General features: G+C 44.7%; 1 long non-coding RNA gene across 1 annotated transcript in view; it reads left to right on the top strand.

Annotated features, from left to right (window-relative positions):
- Window positions 1-21,021, top strand: part of LOC132646437 (uncharacterized) — a 382,635-nt gene extending 361,614 nt beyond the window's left edge. Inside the window, exons 4-6 of the long non-coding RNA XR_009584713.1 lie at window positions 3,637-3,736; window positions 14,195-14,322; window positions 15,070-21,021. This is a non-coding gene — a long non-coding RNA (uncharacterized LOC132646437). The remainder of the gene's footprint in view (window positions 1-3,636; window positions 3,737-14,194; window positions 14,323-15,069) is intronic.
- The last annotated feature ends 794 nt before the right edge of the window (window positions 21,022-21,815 follow it).

Raw genomic sequence — 21,815 nt, 5'->3', positions numbered from 1 at the left:
TCCCCAGTGTTCCATGGAATGGATACTTTCTCCTACCTAGTCTTTGACTGGGTAGGTGATGTCATATCTTCTGTTTCTCCTGTATACAATAAAGGGAAACTTTACCAGCAATTGATGATTGCCAGCAGCCATGCTAAAACTCTTCCCATGATGCAGCAGGTGCTGTCTAAGCACCCACTATAGCCTTCTTTCCTTCTGCTGATAACCACCATGCCCATGACCTCATGGGAGAGTCAGTAATCTTCACTTTCCTCACTTCCTCCCTTTCTATGCCTCACTTCTAGCTCCCCTCCTGGTTCTGCCTGTGAGCCATGTCCAGAAAATTGCTTTCATATTACTCATTAGTGCTGGGTCTGCTTCTAGAGACTGACATAAAACACTTTGGCTGTTTTGTTCAGGGCTCCTAGAAACCCGAACGAAAGCTTTACAGACGCACAACAAAGGCTCAGGAGATAGAGCTGCATTCTTCTCCAGCTTTCCTGACAGCTGCATCCGACTCAGATTTAGCATCTGAACAATCAAGCTGACTCACATTTGTATTTTGGGCCCAAAGCTCCTGTCAAGCAATCCTATAAGCCCCTCTGCCTCCATTAGAGAACTCAGTCATTTTCCTAGCCTTTTGCAGCTATGTTACTGACTGTGCATCCTGGAATACCATTAACTTTCACCCCTAAAAACACTAAGGATTTAGAAATTAAATGACCATTGATAAATACATTTAACCCAAATTCTTTAAACCACAAACCCACATGAAACAAAGTCTTGGATTCTAGAGTAATGCTCTTGATACATAGTGTGTAATGCATAGACTGACAACATAGCCATCACCCCAGAGCTGGCCATATATGTAGGATGTTAGAGCCTACCTGGGTCAGAATCTGTGCTTTAGCGAAGTCCCTAAGGAGACTTGCCAGACTTGAACTTTAAGCCTGTGAATTAAGATGTCTGGATTACAAGCTATTTCCTACGGTCAGACCCCTCCATGACAGGTGCTCACAGATTTCTATTCAGCCAGAGCTGGCTGTTTCATTTGGGCCCATTCATCTGATTCTTTCACCACTGAGAGCCAAGGACATCTGCTGTCTCCTCACATCAACCTCTCCTTGAATTGAATTACAGTCGGTTTTTTCTGGGTGGGGACACAGTGGACATTTGGCCAGAAGACAAATAAGCTCCCATATTCTTAATACAGAGGATGCAGGCAGAAAGTGCAGTGGAATCCTCACAAGTGCTTCTGAGCTACAGCTTGAATGGATGCCCTGTGCCTTGAGAAGGGGCATATTTCTGGGCAAGCACCCCAAAGCAAGAGCATCTTGGGCAAATCATCTGTGCAAAGAAGATCCTTGGAGCCTGGCTTACTGAGGGCAGAGGGTGCTGTACCTGGCTGTTCTCTGTGAACATTCCAGAAAAGGAACCGGGTTAGAAACACAGACCTGCTCCGTGGGAAAAGCTGATACGTTTCTGGGAAAACAAAGAAGCAATCAAAAAACTGCTTCACGGGTTTCTTTTACAGTCCAACAGACAGTTTTATTAAAAAGCCTTCCGGCCACAATAGGCTGTGAGTGATGTTTGTTGAAAGAAGAAATAATTTTGTAGATTATGAGTTCAATGTTCAGGGCCCAACTACTGCAGCTACAAGGAGATCTAAAGGTACAGAGATTATGTCAAGTCTTCCCATGGCGAAGTCCCAGTGGGTGGGACTTCTCTCCATAATCGACAGCTCCTTCAAGAGCAGTGGAAGTTCAGCATTGCTCAGATTTCCAATCACCCAGTGTCTGTGGCTCACAGGATGTTCTTCTCAAGATCCTATCAGTCCTAAACTGATGAAAAGGAGAAATTTCCACTCCATACAGAAGAAAATAGTTTTTAAACTCTAGACAAAAGAATAAAAAAAAAAATTAAAAACGGTAGGTTGACCAGCTGGAACAAGACATTCATCTTTTGAAGCTATTGTCTAGAGCAGAGCTCCATACAATGGTTTCCATAAAGAGTCAGAAGGTAAATAGCCAGTTCCGTGGGGCATATGGTCTCTGTCACAAGTCTTTATTATTCCCATTCAAGAGAAAGAAAGCAGCCATACATAATGTGGAACTGGGTAGTGCTAGTTCAGTGAAACTTTACTAAGCAAAACAGAGGTCATCTTTGACTAAGTCCCGAGAGACTGGAGTGTCCTATTGATCTTGTCTCCATTCTGGACAAAGTTGTCATTTTTTTTCTTGGTAACATAACTGGTTTTTTTTGGGGGGGGGGAAAGGGGTAGTGTCCTGCTTCTATTCTTGCCATACTTTGACCCATTCTTCCAATAGCAACATTAACTTTAAACCAAAATCTATCACTCCCACCCAAGCCCTCCAGAGGGTTCCATCACCCAAAGCTCTGTGTATTGTGTCCTCATATGCTGTCCTACCCCTCCTTTTGTCTGCAGCCTCCAGCCATGGCCTTCCCATTCCTTAAGTGCCATCCCCTCTTCTCTTCTTCAGGGCTTCCTGCAATGCTGCAATCTTCCCTTTGTCCCCTGCTAGGTTACAGATTTGCTTGTCACCAGAATGACACCAAACCTAATTTTTCACAAACATTTCATACAATTTGTCATTTTCAGTATATTTTAGTACATTTTTAAAAATAGGTCTGTCTCCACCAACAAGATTAAGCCTATGGCTACAGAAACTTTTTAGCTTATGACTCTTTGGATAGAAACATGCTGGATAAAAGGTCAAAAAGGATCAGTTGACAGTTTGGAAAAAGGGAGCAAGTCATCAATGAGATTCAAATAAAGACTGAGGTAGGAACTGTGTGAGAACAGAGGAGTTAGTCAGGAACAGTACATCTGAGTGCTATGGGAAAATGCTTACATCTCCATACAACTCCTGTGTTAAAATCTTAACTCCAAGGATGTAAAAATTAGGCGATAAGAGCACCAGAGATGATTAGGTAACAAGGGAGACCCTCCCAAGTGACAACAGTGACCTAGGAAAAGAAACAGCAGGATTCCACAGCCTCCTCTCCCACCCTTTAAGGAAGTGAGCATCTGTAAGCCAATAGGAAGAATGTAATCAAGAACTCAACCCAGCTGCTGTTCTCCTGTCAGATTTGCATAACTAAACAATGTTTAAGCTACCTGACCTTTGGGATCATACTGTATCTGAAGACAAGATAGAGACATGTGAAAGTGTCTGGCAAAGATACCAGTTTCTCTGTTTCTTTTTGTGGCCACATATGAGAGTCACTTGATAAATCCCAAAGGAAACCCAGCAAGTTAAATGTTGTTGATTAAAGGGTAGGAAGTTCAGAAGAGCTTTGAGGCTTTAGTAAAATTATAAGATACAAATATAAACAAATTAGGAATAAGGGAACACTTTATTTGGTTCATGACTAAGGACACTAGAATCAAAGGAGGAAATGAATAGTAGCTGACTTTCTCTCTCTCTTTCTCAAGGTTGGCAAAAAGAGGGCTTTCACTGGCATAATGGCATGGAAAAAAGGAATTTTTTTCCAAATATTCCTTCTTTATTTTTTTTAGTAATAGAATCTGTGATGGTTAATTGTGATTGCCAACCTGATTAGATTTCAAAGCATTTAGGAGACTTCTGACACTATGAGCCAAAATAAACATTTTTTTTCCTTTTGTTTCCACAGGAACATGTGATCAAGACAGAGTCCCACCACCAAAAGTCCTGCTTTACCTGGGAGGATGAGTTACCTTGCCCCGGCCTGTGCTTTCCTGTCTCCTTTGAAGGTGGATGTCCTATGTCTCTAAATACAATACCGACTTGAGCCAGAAAGGTTTTTAAAATACTTTTTAGTGATTCTTTGTGAATTTCACATCATATACCCCAACCCCACTCATCTCACCATCTCTCCACATCTGCCTTCTGCCCTAGCAACCACCCTTCCAAAAGACAAAAACAAAACAAAAGAATCTCTGCCTGAAAGGCTGTAGTGTGTCATTGTGTCACATAGTATAACCTTTTGCCTAAACAGCAATGAGTCATTGGTCTGTGAGGCCTCTGGATTCACCATCAATACTGGATCCTCACAGGACTCCTCTTAGATATCCTGGTGTTGCCGTCTGTTATGGAGATTCTGCAGTTTTGATTCTGTAGGATCAGCACTTCACACACTCCAGCAAGTCATACATGGGGTAGATGTTGGGGTGGGCCAGCTCAGAGCCCTGGATCTGGGTCTAGATGGTAGCTTGAGTTGGTCAGCCTACAGGCTCTGCCATGCTCCAGCCACTGGGGCCAGTTCTCCTGCTTTGCCCAGGGGAAGGGCAGGGTCAATTCTCTGCACCTCTCAGACATTAACATGGCCCCAGGGGCAGCCCAAACCTGAGACATTAACATGGCTTTTGTTGGTAACATAGGCCATGGACATGAATACAGGCACTTCCCACCCCCAAGAGGTGCAGGACCTTAGATCCAGACATTGTCCTCAGCATCAGCACATGTCTTCAGGGGGCAGGGCAGGCTGCTCACATCAGGACCACCCTCTCATCTTCAGTTCTACATCTGTTCATAGCGAACACATCATTTCCCCTTCGTGTTCTCTCCCATATTTCCACCACATAATTGCTCATCTAGAGGCACGTGGGCCTCTGGGTATCTTCCACCCTACCCTCACCGTGTGGTGGCGGGCAGAGGCCTCTTGAACCAGGACTTTTTGATGTGACTTTTCCTCTGTCCTCTTTCCCTCTGCTCCCCTTGAGACGTGGTTAGCCTAGAGACTAACTTACAAGACCTACATTGACGGTCAAAGCACTCAGCAGCTGATCTAGATGCCTCACAACCCTTTGCAGAGATCTGCACACGCACCTAATGCCTTAATACATTAATCCAGTGCACTTAACACTGGAACAGATAAGCAGATTTTTCAACCAAAACCACATAGCAGAACCGAAAACCAACAGTGTTTTCAGGAACCAGGTAATGAATTTCCCTGGGCTAGGGAAGACTGAGCCTTATAGGTTCAGCCCTCTGTGGCTCTGCCCAGCTGACGTCATAGTTATGTGAGTGGGTACAGTTTGTAGTTTTGAAAGTGAACAGAGCTCTGCTCAGTTGGTCTTTTGTTTAAAAAGGTTATCAAAATGGATTAGTCTCATGGTTGATTCAATCTCTAGTGGGACAGAGAATCAGGAGTGGGATGACTGTGAAGTTATGGCACAGGATAGTCTTCAGTGACTGAGATCATCAGTACCCAGATATGTCTGGATTATTCTGAAGCATGTCTTTGTTTGCTCATTTAGATTCTGAAGTTTTAGGGGTATATTTATATAATATTTATATTTTTGTCTTTTGTGTTATAAAGTCCAGAGATGTCAGATTTCTACCTAATCCAGCAAAGCTCCACATCAAAGATTAATATTCTGTTATTCCAGAATGTTCTATATGCTAAGGGTTAATGTAGAGTAGGGGGATCTTGAACCCCAGGGTTTTAGAAATGTGAATGGGTTGAATTTGCCTCAGTATATTTCCTGTGGTTCCTTCTTGGAAAGGGAAGGAAAAAAAGAACAGTGTAGGAAGGTGAGTCAAGTCACAGAGACTAAAAGACACAGAGAGAGAGAGTGTGTGACCACAAGGCAGGCAGAGTGCTTCAGATCCCCCACTAAAACTGTCAGTCCACAGCCTCCATCCTACAGCACATTCTCTTCCAATTTTCCCTCTTAAATTGCAATCCAAAAATATACTGCAGATGTGATATCATTTTCTTGATAACTGGACCTTCCAAGTTAATGACTTTTCTTCTTTCCAGCGGGGAAACAATTTCGTTTGCTTAATATAATAATCTATTGTAGTCCTTGTTGTTTGCCCCCTGACCCGAGGCCCAGCCTCGGAAAGCCAGACCTGCCCCCATCCAGCTGCACACAGGGCACTGCACTGCATTGTGAATTGTACAGCAATAACCTACAAATCCTTAACCCTACCAGTGACCTTGTCCCTGACTGACAATCCCAGAGGTGGCAGAAGACAAGACAGGTCACCTCAATGGAGAGCATAGCACAGAAACTGCTCCCCCCATTGTAATGGAGTGCATTTGGTCTAGGCTAGTACCTGGGAAACTGGCAATGTTTGTTTCTGCAGCTTGTCCAGCAAGTGGACTCTGGGACCCTTTGTCCTACATATGTCTGTGTTTCTAGGCAGTGCAACTTTCGTGAAACAGTCTTGAAGTGATTTGAATAGAGTCATGTGAATTGAAGGGTCTTTTCTGTCAGGATGTGTGTGGTGGGGGTGGGGGGGACTTCTGTGAGGACCTTCCTGAAGCCAGAAGCAGCCTCCTATGCTCACCCCACTGCTGAGTCAGACAAAGTCAGAGGCCTTCACCACACGGTTGACAAACGAGAGCAAGGCTAATTTGGTATCATTTGTTTCCCATTTCCAAACCCTCATTAAAATAATCTGCTCTGATTGTCTAGGGAAGTTATTTTTTGCGCTTCCTTTCCCTTCGCTGTATCAGTACAATTTCACAGGCAGCAGATTTCTATGTGGAGGGTCCTGGCAGCCCTGTTGAGAGATGGGGGAGGGCTTCTACATATATTTGCTGGGAGTACAGCCAGACCTCTTGGCAGCCAGCAGGGTGGGAATCCCAGACCCTCCACTGTCCCCTGGACTGGGTCCCTGAAAAGCGTTGGATTCCTAGTACCGAAGGAATCTGCCTCACTGAGAAAGGCTTTGAGCAGACAGTAAATGTGACAGGATTTTTGGGTTTGGGGTAGTATAGATGGAGGATTTCTCCAGTGAGGAAATGAAGAAATCCAAAGTAGAATTCAGGATTGTGATTCTCTTAGGCACCTATACACATAAGATCTGGTTCACACTGAGACCATGAAAATAATGGCTGTCTGTTGTGATTTATTATAATGATGATTACTACTTCCTAAATTTTATTTTGTCTTAAGACATTGGCTCCCTCTGTGGCCCAGTGTATCCTATGCAGATTAATCTGGCCTCAAACTCAGTCATCCAGCTTCAGCCACTGGTGCACCGGAATGACAGATGCATGCAATCACACCTAGCTAGAGTATTTTTTCACTGTAAATTGCTACCAAATATATGCCAAACTGTCAGTATGCTAGGCCATGAAAATAGAATACTTACAACAAGGCACTTCTTTCAAGGAATCTACCAAAAAAACAAACCACGAATCATAAAAACCAAGACATAAGAAAACACCTTAATGGCTCTTCTAGCCTCTGGCTGTCCTAGAAGAGTATTTACCATAGGTAGGATGAATGAAAACACCTCTCCTCTGATCTTATTAATTCCGAGTCTTAACCTCACATTCAAACCTCTACTTCTTTGGCCCTTCTACCCGTGGCCAGCTCTCTTTTCTCCCAAAGCAGAGAGCCTTTTGCACTCAGGTATATCTGCCTGGCTATTAGGCTTCTCATGTTTCTATAGCCAAAAGACCTAAGTCTTGGAAAGGATTCTAGTTGGTCAAGATGCTGATTGCTGTAACTAATGGGCCCCCTGGGAGCATGTGTGACATTTATTTATGAATTAGATGGCCATGCACTGTGAAGTCTCATTTCCTCACAAGGACAGGATGTAGCTACCTTTGGAGAGTGTGAGTTTTCTGCAAACAGTCGCTCAGTGGGTCCCCACAGAGGCCAGAGAAGGCCGACAACACTATTCCAGGGCAAGTGTGCAGAGGTGGCAAAAAGGAAAGAGCAGTCCCAGACACTGGGCAGGGGAGCTCAGGAGTGGGGAGAAGACAAAGATCCTGCCCTCCTTATACTCTCCACATGAAGTCAGAACTTCTGGCAGGAATTTACAGGTTGAAGGAATTTGTTCTTGCTGAATTTAACCAAATTTCCCAGTTTCCAGTGTGACTGAAAGATCATATTTTATGTACTGAAAAGATGGGCAAATAGTCTATGTCATTTAGGCAGATAGATTTGAGCAGTTAATTTTGATCTTACAGGTACCAATCACTATTATCCTCAAGACAGTGGCTCACATCATAAGGTCTAGTACAGCCATAGCCCTTTCTGTACACACACACACACACACACACACACACACACACACACACACCTCAAACACACATACGTCGAACACACATACACACACATACAAGCACCACAAACAAACATATACACACCACAAACACAGACACACTACCCACACACAGATAGACACACACACCTCAAACACACATATACCACAAACACACATATACACACCACAGACCCACATGCATCACACACACACACACACACACACACACACACACACACACACACAGTGGCAAGTCCAGAGCCCATATTCACTGTCCTAGAGCCCAAATTGAGGAGTTGGAGATTCCACACTTAGATCTCAGTTCATCCTGCAAATGTTTTATCAACTTATAGGTGATTGAATAACATGCTCTCTCTCTCTCTCTCTCTCTCTCTCTCTCTCTCTCTCTCACACACACACACACACACACACGTACACACACTCATCTACTGGGAAGCTATCCCAAGGTAAAGTCACCAAGCACAAATCTCAACACTCTGGTTTGGTTCCAGGGGGCCCTCAAGGTAAACCTCAACTGAAGGTTGATGATGTCCAGTGGATGACACGGTTTGCTTAATTTTAATTTATAAAGCAATGGAAAGTAAACCAAATGTAAAGTCCAAAATGCCCTCTTTGTTGTTGTTAATGAACTGGGACGTACACTGTAGACTTTCTAAGTCTGAACAGCAGAGTTACATACAGGAGTGGGAGGAAGCTCATGTAGAGCATTGGACTAGAACATGCAATGAACAGCAGAGTTACATACAGGAGTGGGAGGAAGTTCATGTAGAGCATTGGACTAGAACATGCAATGAACAGCAGAGTTACATACAGGAGTGGGAGGAAGTTCATGTAGAGCATTGGACTAGAACACGCAAACCATGGTGGCCTGGTGCAAGCCAAGGAGAAGCCCAGAGAAGGGAGCAGTGTGTCCTGCTTAGTGACATTGCCCCAGAGAAGGGAGCAGGGTGTCCTGCTTAGTGACATTGCCCCTAACAGAAGGCCCATCGTGGTAATAAACATTCTCTTTATTGCATTCTGCTGCCTTGGTTCAAGTTTTCTTCTCTTTCCCAGAATTAGAGAGAATTAGGAAGCCACAGCTATGAGGAGTGTGGGAGTAGACAAACACCAGCTCCATGTCTGATTGGAACTGTGACCTAGAGCAATGAATATAATGGCCCTAAGGATCTTTCATTATCAAGTTTCTTCTTTGACATTTTCCTACATTCTGACCATTCTTGCCACCACCACTCTCCCATTTTCCTCTCCTGTTCAGTATTCCTTTCTTTTGTATTTTTGTTTTGTTTTGAAATCTAGTGGGTATAACCCAGGCCATCTGTGTGACCATGGGCTTGGTGGGCTCAACAGTGGTTAAGAAACCCATAGTGGTGACTCTTCCAGTAGTGGCTGTTTGGTCAGTAGGAGGCCTAGGTCCCTTGGGACTCTCATCCACGGCTGGCTGTTGACAGGCCCGTTCTGTACAGACTTTGGGGAGGCAAGCACAGTTGCCTTATTTTCGTAATTTGAATGGTTATGTCATTTCCAGAAGATGACTCCACAGTTCCTCCTATCTTTTGCCTTCTTCCCCTGTTCTTCTCCAGTATTTCCTGACGCTTAGAGGGGAAGGTATAATGTCATGTTTGTAATGGTGCATTCAACCTTTCCTTATTCTCAGAACCTTGAAAAGTCATGTGTCCCTGCATCCACTGCCTTTCAATGCAGAAAGACGCTATTCTGGTTAAGCCTTAAGTTTTCCATGGGCAAATTCCTGTGCAGGCAAAAATCAGTCCACATGCTGGTATGCTGGAGTTGCTAAAGCTGTTGCATCTCTGAGGTCTTTCCAGATCTGTTGCGTGGGTATAGAAATAGAAGGAAACTGAGAACAGACTTTAAAACAAAGCTTTTGCACACTGGGAAGACCTAAGTAAAGGCAGTGACTGGAAGCCCTGAAACTTTAAGCTGGCTCAAGGAGGGAGAATGCCAGGGCTGGAAGCTGAGAGCCAGCTGAAGAGGTTCTTGGTAGCAATCATTATGAAAGTGACTGAGTTAAAACACACAGTCACAACAGAAATCAATGCCCTGAGGAGAAGGCAGCCAGCTAGATCAGCCACCAGGCTCTCTCTCTCTGTGCTGAGGTGGCTTTTGTCTGTGTGTTGCTTTGTGAGCACTTTGTTCATAGGCTCCTAATAGGCTTGCTTTAGGAGACACTCAAAAGCATATACACAAAAACAGATAAATGTATCTGCCTGTAGCCTTAACACTATTCCCTGGGCTTTTGTCAAACTGCACTGTGACCGCCTCAGTCTCACTTTTTCTCTTCCCTTTCTCTCCTTCCTTCTTCCTCCCTTTCTTCCTTCCTTACTCCTCCTTTTCTCTCTCTTTTTCTCTCTCTTCTCCTCTGTCTCTTTCTCTCTGGTTCATCTTCCTTTCCATCTCACTTCTCTTTTCTCTTGGCCTTCCTCTCTCATCTGTCTTTTCTCTCTATCTCCTGACTTTTCTGTCTTCAACTAGCTATCCCTCTGTCTGGGGGATAGCTACCTTAAGTAATCTTCACTTTTCTGTCACCAAAAATCCCTGCAGATTCACACACTTCACATAACTACATTATTACTGCAGTGTCTTTATTAATAAGTAATTTCCTAAAGAGAACCCAGGGCATCTGTAGGTAGCAGTCAGCAGAGAAACTGTTCCATGAATTGAAAAGAGTGAAAAGAGACTTCCCTTTGATGGGTATCAGATATGTTTTTAGTTTGTGGTGGGGGAAGGGTAGTAAAAAGGGGTAACCAGAAAAGAATGGTGGAAACTCAACCCTATTTCATTAAATCTTCATGAATATGCAAAAGAGGACTAATTGCCCTCTTTAAAAACTAATCATTCTGAATTTTACAAGTTGAATTATAAAAACCTGACACACTTATTTTCCTCTTTTATTATATTTGTAAGCATTACTCCTTCTGCAAAGAAAATCAAATCCTATTTTTGTCAGCTGCTTTGGCCCCCCTTTCTGCTGCGACCTGCTTCTCCCCCCTCTGCCTAGTGCCACTGCAGCCTGGCCATGTGTATTAATTGCCCTGCGAGACACGCTTGAAGTCATTAGAATTCCCCGTTCAGAACTATTATCTTGTGCCATTGTGCCTTTGCATTATATTTATTTAAATGTGCCGCTTCTGAATTAGCTCATTTTTAACAGCTAGCCATGCCTGAAATATCGTTCCCATCCAAGCTGCTCTCATATCATTTTTCTTTCCTTGGTGGAAGAGATGTCTGCGCCCAGCCTTCCATTCCAACAGGGCAGCTTTGTTAGGAGGAAGAAGCTGCTCTTGTGGGGCAGTTTTCAGGAAGAACTCCATGCTCAGACCATGCCTGCAAGGAGGCAGCCTCAAGAAACGCACTAGACTCTAACTGCAGTCTCCTCCCAGGAGCAGGCTGCCCGTTTCCTACCTAATGCGATTTTTCACTGAGGAAATGAAGGAGTCAACACAAGTTTCTAGTCTTTTCTTGGCCTTTTGTTAAAGACTCCCAAGGTGAGGCCAAATCTTCCCTGGCACCTACTCAGGAGCCTTCAGCTGCCGGCAGAGTCACCCGACTGGGGGCAGTGTGATGAATTAAATGGTCACAGGAGTTCTCTCTCAGGCCCGGGCTTCCCAGGGCTGTTAAGAAAGTTCTGACAGGCATGGAAATTTCTGTTTCTCTATTAACTCTAAACTGATATCTCTCCATATTAAACTATTTTGTCTTTTTTTTTTTTCTGTTTTTCCTTGTCTATCTCATGTGCCCATCTTTCCATTCAGAACAGACAACATGGTTTACTCAAAAGCTGAGCACAGACTTTTTCTTCTTCTGTTGTTGTTGTTTAATTAATTAATTATTTTATTTACTTTATATCCTAACTGCAGCTTCTCCTCCCTCCTCTCCTCCTCGTCCTACCCACCCACCTCCCCTTCTCCCAACAACTCTTCCTCCCTTGACTTTATTATTTATAAAACTTCAGACTTCAGAGATACTTTTTTGTCTGGACCATTGCTGCCCAGCTCATAGAATCTCTGTTCCACATTTACATAAAGGCACACCGCCAGCGATGCAGCACCCCACCACCACACACAAGAAGGGGCTCGTGTACTTCTCATCGGGCCCTCATTATACCTTTTATCTTTCGAGGAAACTGGAACAAAGGGCTGTAAGCTAGGTTAATAATCTAATGAGTGGTGAAGAATGGATTTGAGCACAGGTTCATGTTAGATTTATTTTCTTTCTACAACACCAAGCTGGCAGCATTGGAAATTAAGTTCGTATGTTGGCATGAATATTTGGCAGAGAAAATCAGAAAAGGCATTATGGACAGAGTGGGCCAGACATTTGATTTAAAGCTGGAGAGAAGTGCTTTGTGATATGGCGATAAAAATAAACACATTTGTCTCTGTAAAAATAACAAGTTCAGACCCCCCACACTCTTGGGGGTCTTGTAAGTCTTAGATAAGATGCACTGAAGGACATCTTCGGGAACTACCATGAAAGTTACCCAGAATGCCTGGTTCATAACCAACCCTTTAACAAGGTTTTTGAATGAATGTGGGATCTTTGTTGCCTGTGCTTGTTGCTAAGGCAAGCCAAGATTTGCACACATGAATGTGGAGTCTCCAGGTCTGAGGTACAGCACCAACATACTGCAATCATTTTGACTGGTTCTGAACACATCTCCTCAAAGTGCTGAAGATTCACAGGGGAAGAAGCTCCCTGAACACCAAGAGGAGGAAGACCAGCATAAGATGAAAATCTTCTGAGTTTTCATTCCCCTCAGGATTTTGCTTTCAATCTGTTCTGCCACAGTGGAGTTTAGCAGACCCCCTAAATTCTGAAAAGAAAAGGGATTGGAACTGACAGGAATTCATTCATAAGAAAAGGGCTCAACACATTGCCTAAGATTTCAATAGGGGTCTGGATTAGGAATGAACCTGGAAGTGGTGCTTTGCTGTCCTCCTAGGGTGGTGAGCAGGCTGAGGCACAGGAGTGAGCTCAAGGAGGCTGCATACGTGACCAGTTCAGCTCATCCACCAGTGAGGTGGACATCCTGGGAGCAGTCTGATGCCAGCTTTGTCGTGGACTTGCTGGTTCTTGGAGGCAGGGTTACAGAGCGTATGTCTGGATAGATTTCCTCTTTAGGAGTCATCTGGCATCACAAACAGCCTTCTACTTTAAGGAAGGGCTATCTCTTTCCAATCTCCATGTGTAAGAGCTCTGAATATGATTTCAGAGAATTCGGGAGAGAAGCTGAGCCTCTCTGGAGAGACTCCCATCCTTGTCTGTCTTCAATCCAAGAAATTGTGCTTTACAGCCCCCCAAAACACGTATGTAGCCTTTTCCTTTGTAAATATGTATTTTTTATTTCTTGAGCAAAAATCTGACAAAGCAAACATCCCCAGCTTGCTATTTCATCCAACAAGTCAGGACCTCCATTGACAACAACTCTCTTTCCAACACCAATGCACACAGATTGTGCTTCTGCCTAAGATTACCCTGGGGTGGCACAGGGTGTCAAGAAAGAGCTCTGTCCTTCAGTGTTCACCTGAGAGGCTGGAATGAAGGAGATATGAGAGGACTGGGCTAGGGCAAGAGTAGGTAGGAGGACTGGGGGTTGGCTCAGTCAGTGACATGAAGATCTGGTCATGGCTGTGCAGGCCTGTGATCTTAGGGCTCGGAAAGCAAAGGCAGAAGCATGTGAACCTTGTTAGCCAGCCAGGCTGGCCAAATCAATGTGCTCTAGATTCTGTGAAAGACCTTGTCTCAAAATACACGGTGGACAGCCAGTGAGAAAGACATAGCTTTCACTTGGCTCCACACACACTCATTCACGGTTGGATGTGAACCCCCCGTTTACCTGCACACACACAGAGATACTTAAACACATGCACACAAGAGTAGGTCAGCGGATGCAGATGTAGAGCCTTCAACCTTGGTGAGAAACTGGAGCTTCTAATGGAGTTGCTGAGTAAGTGAATGGTAGAATTTTTTTCTACTTCCAAACACTCTTTTCATTCTGCGGTCAGATGACCCTATTGGCTATTTCATTTTCTTCCCGAAGACTGCTGAATATTTAAAGCAGGACTTTAGATGTGCCCAGTGATTTCACATTGGGGTTATATCCGGCTTAATTTCCTCTTACAAGACCTCTTCTGATACTGTCTGCACTTTTGTATTCCCAGGTGCCCCAGCCGCCCAGCTGCTGGACTCAGTCCCCTCCCATGTGTGGCCCATGACGACTCGTCCTCTCCCCTTCACCAAGACCCCTTGATTTGTCCCTCGACAGGGAAATTTGAAGATAAATTTGTAGGTAAGATAAACTTGCTCACAACTCAAAGCTATTTATGTAAAATCAGCTCCAAACACTGGCCTGATTTTCTAGCAAAGAGTTGCATTTGCGATGGGGTGGATAAGTCTCTTTTAAATCTCCAAATGTCCGCATATTTTCCTGAAGTCAGCGAATGGTCTTGAAGGGGAGACATAGAGATTTTTATCCAAGACACTTAAATTATGAGTGAAAATCGCCTCATCTTTAAAATGGAAATAATGATTACATCAAAATTCATGGGGCTGGTGTGAGAATTAAAACGTGGTGCTTTTTGTAACTGTTTCATACGACAGTATAAGCATAAGACATATTGTTCCCGCTGGTTGGAGGCAGATGTCTTGACAGGAACTCTCTGGAGGTCGCTCTCAGTGTAAACATCCCATGATTCCCTGCCTCAGACAGGGAGATGAACGGCTGCAGCTGCCGCCCTTAGCAACCGGCCTGCTGAGCGGCAGGCTGCAGTTCACGACAGCGGCCGCTAGATGGCACGTACTAGAGAAACTCGCTGCCACAGAACATCTGGCTCCTTCCAGAGGAAGCGCCTCAAAGGACACGCGGTCAGTGTGGCAGAAACTTGGAGCACTGTCGCCTACACGGAGACAGAAGTCCTATGTGAGCATCAGAAGTACTCTGGACTTGAAGAAATACACATAAATGAGGCACGCCACCCTTTCTTGTCTCCTATGCTGACCGCTTCCCCCCCCCCCCCCCCCCCCCCCGCCACTGCAGGGCTCAGAGATGCTGCGGAACCCCATGAGGCATCTGGAAGAAGAATGGCAACTTCTTTATCTGAACTCCTCAAAAGGAGAGCAGTGTGAGGAAAAAGTGCTTGCTACCAGTTACTCCACAACAATGCAGGTGTCTAATTCCTCAGACGGCAACTTCTCTCAGCTGCTTCAGGCCTCTGTAACAGGAACCATTCAGTGTACAACAAGCAGTGATCCAGCAGGCCATGTGAAGAGCTGCCCTGGGTCTGGGAGGAAGTCCCTAGCAGGACAATTCCCGTGTCAGCTGTGGCATCTTGGGCGGTCATCTGCATGGCAGAGCGACATGGGGTCATCAGACACCCAGCATGAGGTCTTCCTGCGGTCTTCCCGTGAGGGCCTTTGACAAGGACCCTCCAGTCTAGAGAGTGTGCCTCCTTTATCCACCGATCTTAAGGCGCAGGTAAAGCGTCAGGCCCACCGTCTGTACACTCAGTAGAGTCCTTTGGTGGCATTTTCCCACAAAGAACAACTGTAACAAAAGTCCAACAGTTACTGAAGAGAAATACTGAGAACGTCAAGAAGCAGGTGCCAAGCCGAACATAGATATGCTTACCACGTCTAAGGGCCCTTTCCTCCTAGACAGCCTTGGCACCTGGCCTGTTCCAATTTCCAGGTGGAAGCCAAGTCTCTTCAGCTGCCTCTCTCCTGCCCTAACTTAACCTTCTGTACTCTGTTGTCACTCAGTAAATACAACTGCCACTTTCCCGACACTAGTTACTGGGGAAACATGATCTCGATAAACTCCCAGAACACTTGTGTTTAGCATAGTATATTTTGGGATGGTTTTTAATGTGTGTTGTGTGTTGGGGTGTGTATACACATGAGTGCAGTTGCTCATGCAGGACAGTCATTGGATTCCCCTGTTGATGGAGTTACAGGAGATTGTGAGATGCCAAATATGGGTCCTGGGAAGTGAACTCAGATCCTCAGCAAGAGCAACCAGGACTCTTAACTGCTGAGTCATCTCTCCAGTCCTACCTAGTATTCTATTAATAACAATAAATAATAACAGACAAGACTTCTTAGTTACCAAGAGAGAAGTGAAATAAGAATAGATTTTTTTTCTACCTGTTAATTTTTCATTTGTTAATTTTTGAGGTGAAAAACACATGTGGGTTGTCACTATAGGCAGCACTGGATAAAGCTTTGCTTGATAAGAGTGATTCTGACCATGGGCTTTGTGCTAAAGAGCTCCTGGAGAGAGTTACTATCATTTTCATCCAAGTCAGAAATAAAACACTTGGAACTAAGAAAACAGACATAACCTACCACATTCTCGGCACTGTAATGAGCAATGCCTGGTTCTAAAACTTCCCTAAAGCTGACTTGCTGGAAAGATGATGCCATTTCTTTTGAGAACTCACAAATGGGAATATACACTTTTTATGACCTTTTGTAAATTTCGATTTTTATCAATAAAAGAGGGCAAGAAAAGGAGTCTTCCTAGTGCCTGGCTCAGTGCTGAGAAGGCCAACCCTTCTTGGTATCTATGGAGAAGCTCCCTGTGAGGAGCTGGCCTCCAGGACAGGACGCTAGGTGGGTAAGCTTTTCTGCAGCTTCCAGGAGTTCCTGAACTAGGATGGTGTGGGCACTTGTGTTGCATCTATGTTGGGTGACAGAGAAGAGAGAAATACGGAGACCCACATAAGGGAAAAACGTTGAGAAGAGTCAAGTTAGAAGTGGCTCTGAGTGGAGCTAGTGTGTCATTTTCTCTCTGCGGGCTTGTTGGCTTTACAGACTTTCATGGAGCACATGTTTAGTTCCTCCACACTACTAAAGTAATGGGGACCCTGCGGTGAGATGGAGCTAGTTGCTTGAAAGCAACTGGTCACCATTGCTTTCCTGCAAACTTGTACCTTTCCCATAGCCCCCATTCACCAAGGTGGAGGGGAGTCCTCTAAGGGGCTTTCCCAGACCTCAAAAGGCAAGGCCTGACTTCAATTCACCTCTTTTAACAATTTCGGAGACATTAAAATAACTTCCGTAATTTACATGCATTTTATTTTTATTTTTTCCTTTCCATTCTACCACTTTGTAGAATTTACCCTATGAAACACAAGAATGCACAAATGTATTTCAAAATTCAAAGGTCCTCTGATTAGAGTTATCTTGTACACAGGAGAGTAACTGCTGTTCATGGCTGGAGTTCTTCAGAGAGCTGGAAGCTTGGTTTGCATAGATGCTTTATAGGTGATAGATCTGAATGCTGTTTTCTGATGGTTGAGTAATGGCCCTAGGTGTGGGGCCCATGTTAGCCAGAACACAAAACCCCCAGATTTGCCTGTGGAGATGAAGGTGCAAAGAAAAGGAAGAGACTTCAGGGAAAGGAGGCGGCAGCAACTCTGGATACTCAGCCTTCAGGTGGCCACAACTTTACCTGGAGGGATTTTGTTTTTTTGTTTTTGTTTGTTTGTTTGTTTTGTCTTTTTGTAAGTGGATAACTTGGATTCACCTGCTTCCCTCCCCAGGGATTTTCTCTTTTATCCAGAACTTCAAGATCCCATGAAAGTCTGTAGATATATAATATCCTTACAGTCACTTGATGGAAATATTCTCATCACCTCCAGGAGGGTGTTTTCACTTCCCCAAACTTGTCACATTTGACATTAATCTTAAAAGCCCATTATATAGTCACCCTCCTTCCTCTGACCTGCAGTGACACCATATCTTCTCTCAAATCAAATCCAGACTTCAGAACCCTATGGCAAAGGGCTGAGAAAATGCCAACAGATATGGTTGAATGACTTTCTGCCATGTTCCTGTCAGCATGCTCTACATTAACATGCTGTTCTTAATCACCCCAAAACCTGAGGACTCTGTGGGAATTAGGAGTGACGCTTGAAAACCAAGTATGGTCATCTCCTCCTCAACACTTTAAGATAATCCTGTTGGAACAGCTTGAGTGGATCATCACCTAAGATGAAAAGCAAGCACATGACTGAGGGAGCATCCCATTCCTTGATCCAGCATGGACAAGAAGCATGAAAGGAAATGGAGTCTACTTTAGCTAGGCTAGCTAGGCACCTCTGTAATCCCAGTTGAGGCAGGAAGATCACAAGTTTGAGATCAAAGTGAGCTACATAGTGAATTTTCTTTCACAACTTAAGCCTCCCAAAACATAAAACAAAACAAAAACACTCAACCTAAATGACTACAAAAGGCAGCATCTCCCCTTAAGCCTCAGAGCTTTGGGGGTCATCGGTTGCTGCAGTCAAATCTGGCCTATATGCATGCACCATGGTCATCTACCCACATAGCTTTGATATCTACCCTTGCGCCTTGGGCCTTACCGTTGCCCTTCCCGCTCTCAATACCTGATGCTTCTTGAATTGTGAATTTAAATGCTTGCTGGACTTCTGAAGGGCAGTGTGGTGGTTTGAATTCTAATTGCCCCCATAGGCTCGAATGTTTGAATGCTTGGTCTCTAGCTAGTGGAGCTGTTTGGAAAGGTTTAAGTGGTGTGGCCTTGTTGGAGAAGGTGTGACCTTATTGAAGGTTGTGTTATTGGGGGTCAGCTTTGAGGTCTGATTTATTATTATTGTTATTATTATTATTATTTACAATTTATTCACTTTGTACCCCAGTTGTAGCCTCTGGGTCCCACCTTCTCTCCCTCTTCCTCCCCTCCCCCTCTTCCCTAGTCCACTTGTAGGGGAGTTCTCCTCCCTACTGCCTGACTGTACGGGAGGAACTTTAAGGTTTTAAAAGCCCAGGGCAGGCCTAGTTTCTCTGTCTTCAGAACAGATGTGAGCTCTCAGCTGCTTTTCCAGCACCGTGCTTGCATGCCTGCCTCCATGTTTCCTGCCATTATCATGACTTACCTTCTGAACTGCAAGCAAGCCCCCAATGAAATACCCTCCTCTTAAGTTACCTAGGTCCTGCGGTTTCCTCACAGCAACAGGACAGTAACTAAGACAGCCAGCCGGGCCTGACCATTTCCCATGTCCTGGTGAGGGTCAGATTACACAGTTCCACCACATTCCTTGGTTAATTTTAGATGCCGCCATCCTGCCATGTACCCCAGTTATTTTCTGACTCCACCACCTAACTACATCCCCAGGTGATATTCTGATTCCCCAGGGCATCTGTGTGCTCCCTCCAACAATTTCTCAGCATTGATATTTACAGAAAAATAATAAACATAATCCACAATGGCGCCTGTATCGACCCCCAGATTCCACTGACATTTAGGAATAAGTGATGGATTGCCTTTTTTCGAGGCTGGCTGAACTGACCTGCGTGGCCTGTACATAATTTACTTTTGATTAAAGGAGTGCTTCAACATCTAGATGCTGTTTGGGAGCAGGAGGCAGGATCGATACGTGTATGACACAAACTTTCAAGCAATGGACTGAGTGAGAAGTCTCTGTAGTCCATTCACCTGGGGGGAGGAGGGAGAGCATGGGGAGGGCGGCTGGGATCCACTGTGGCACAAGAAGCTTTGCCTTAAGCAGATTTGGGCCTGTGCTGTTGGGGAGGACAGACTGCTGAGAGCTGGGAGTGCTCCCTGGCTCAGGTACAGGAAGAAGAGTACCAGCAGCTGCCCAGGAAGAGGCAGCCTTCGAGGATGGCATTCTCCTCCCTTCCTTTTTCCTCTTGTCGCTCACCCTCCCAGAAGAATAACTATCTTTCAGACTGCTCATCGCTTGATTTCAAACTGGGCGCTTTTAGAAGAAAGAGGATACCATGCTCTGTTAGGCCACGCTCGCTGCTTCCTGGGGACAGCAAACCTCACACTGTTTTGTGTCGGCTCCTTTGGCTTCTGCCTCTGCACAGGGTACTGTGCTCCCTGCTGTAGAGATGAATTTCCCAGATGTCTTCATTGAGGGAAACTCTGCTTTTCTTCTTACTGATATATCTCTGTCTGGCTACAGGGTAACTCTATCTCATTCAGTGTTCACATAGAGCAGCGTGAGCCCGTGTGGTGCCTAGGACTGAACGTAGGTCCTCCGCAAAAGCAGTTGTGCTCTAACCACTGAGCCATCTCTCCAGCTCCCAAACCTCCACTCAATGCTGCAGAGGCACTGGCAGAGAATATTGTGTGAAAAGGTAGATCTAGTCTCTGTCTTTGTGGGACTTGAAGCCTATCAGAGAAGGGGAAATGGGCTTTACTGAACTATAATGCTTTCAGAGGACAGCGACTGGCAGTTGGCATGTACTGTGGGATTTTGAGCATGTAGATTGGGTGTGTACATTGAATACCTTGTCTCCTTAGCCTTTCCATAAAACGTCTCTAAGAACTCTATCAAAAATGAAAACCGAATGTTAAGTTTCTCCTCTGATCAAATGCTCCACTCACAATAATTCCGTGCTTTACATATTTCTTTATATATTACTGAATTTAAATGCTAGTACTTTCTTGATAATCCTGAGAAACCTCAGCTTCAAAACCAGAGTTTGCACAAGCACTATGGGATGATGCTCCCCAGATACCTGAGGCTCTTTGCTCTTTCTGGGCTTCACCCCTGCCTCTCCCTGAAGTAGCATGTCTATCTGCCTGTCTCTCCCTTTGTCCACTGAAATGCTGTCTCCCTATCCAGGCCTGTCTGCAATACCACACTGGTGGTGTGGTTTCTCTGCCCATTCCAGAATGTTCTGACTGCCAACTTCCCAGGGCTTTTGTGCAGCCTGATCACTCAGCTTGTCTGCATTTGCTCATTTGCATTATTTCTGCCTCTAAGTCTTGTGCAGATTGGGGTAATATGTCACACACCTAAAACAGCTGCTACGTTTCTCTTCCTTCCTTTTCTTGTTACTCTGCTGTGCTTCTTTGTTACTTGTTTGCTTAATTCTTGCTCCCCAACCTGTTATTTTCCTTTCAAAACTGAGCTCTCTTAAATAGCCAGCATTACTTCCCAGAATGCATTACATAGTGCCTGGGATCTGTACTAAAATAAAATCTATAATCATATTAACACCATGGCATGGGGACTTTCTTTGCTCACTTGCTGCTTGTCTGAGCTGCCCCACTGTGGTGATAGGAACAGAGCAGGGTGGCCCCTGTTGTGGATTCTGTGTTCATAGTTTTAGATTCCCCCATAGAGGTGCCTGATGTGAATTAGCATCTTTGTGAAACTCACCTGCTCCATTAACAGCTTCTGCCTGAGACTTATTGTGGGTAGTAGAAGGGGAATGGATATCCCACACGAATCCCCCATGTAGACATGGCAAATGTACTTGAGCAATTACTCTTGAACTTTGCACCGTGACTTCGGCCTGTCTCAACCATGGCTGTTTTCAGCTTGGCCTCTGAGAAGGCAGACAGAGAAAATGGAACAATTCAGGAAATCTTGCTCGTCCAGGCCCCCATGAAAATGGGATTATTACAGAAACAAAAACAACTGGTCCATAACACCAAATTCTCACCTGGAAGGTTGCTCTGGCCCCAGGCCCTTGGCCATCCTAGGCCTCTGCCCTGAATTCCCTTTTCTTAGAGATTAGCTTTCATAAAGCTCTGTGCCTAAATGGCAGCACGCACTGTAACTAAATGTGACCATAAAGAGGGAAAAGTTATAATGTTGTTTCAGAAAATTGTTGTTCTCATTACCTACCTTAGTGCCATATGTTCCAATCTAAAGCTGCGTGATATGGGGAATTACGGTGACACAAAGATGAAGCGATGTCTGGCTAACGACACCCCCAAATATTTATCCTTACTCGCTCCTCAGCAGTACTCACATGCATAATTGATGCCAGCTCCCTCAATTA

The sequence above is a fragment of the Meriones unguiculatus genome, chromosome 11 (genome assembly GCF_030254825.1).
Source record: "Meriones unguiculatus strain TT.TT164.6M chromosome 11, Bangor_MerUng_6.1, whole genome shotgun sequence".
Classification (NCBI taxonomy): Eukaryota; Metazoa; Chordata; class Mammalia; order Rodentia; family Muridae; genus Meriones; species Meriones unguiculatus.
Note: the sequence above shows the minus strand (reverse complement) of the source record. Positions and strands in the feature narration are given on the sequence as shown.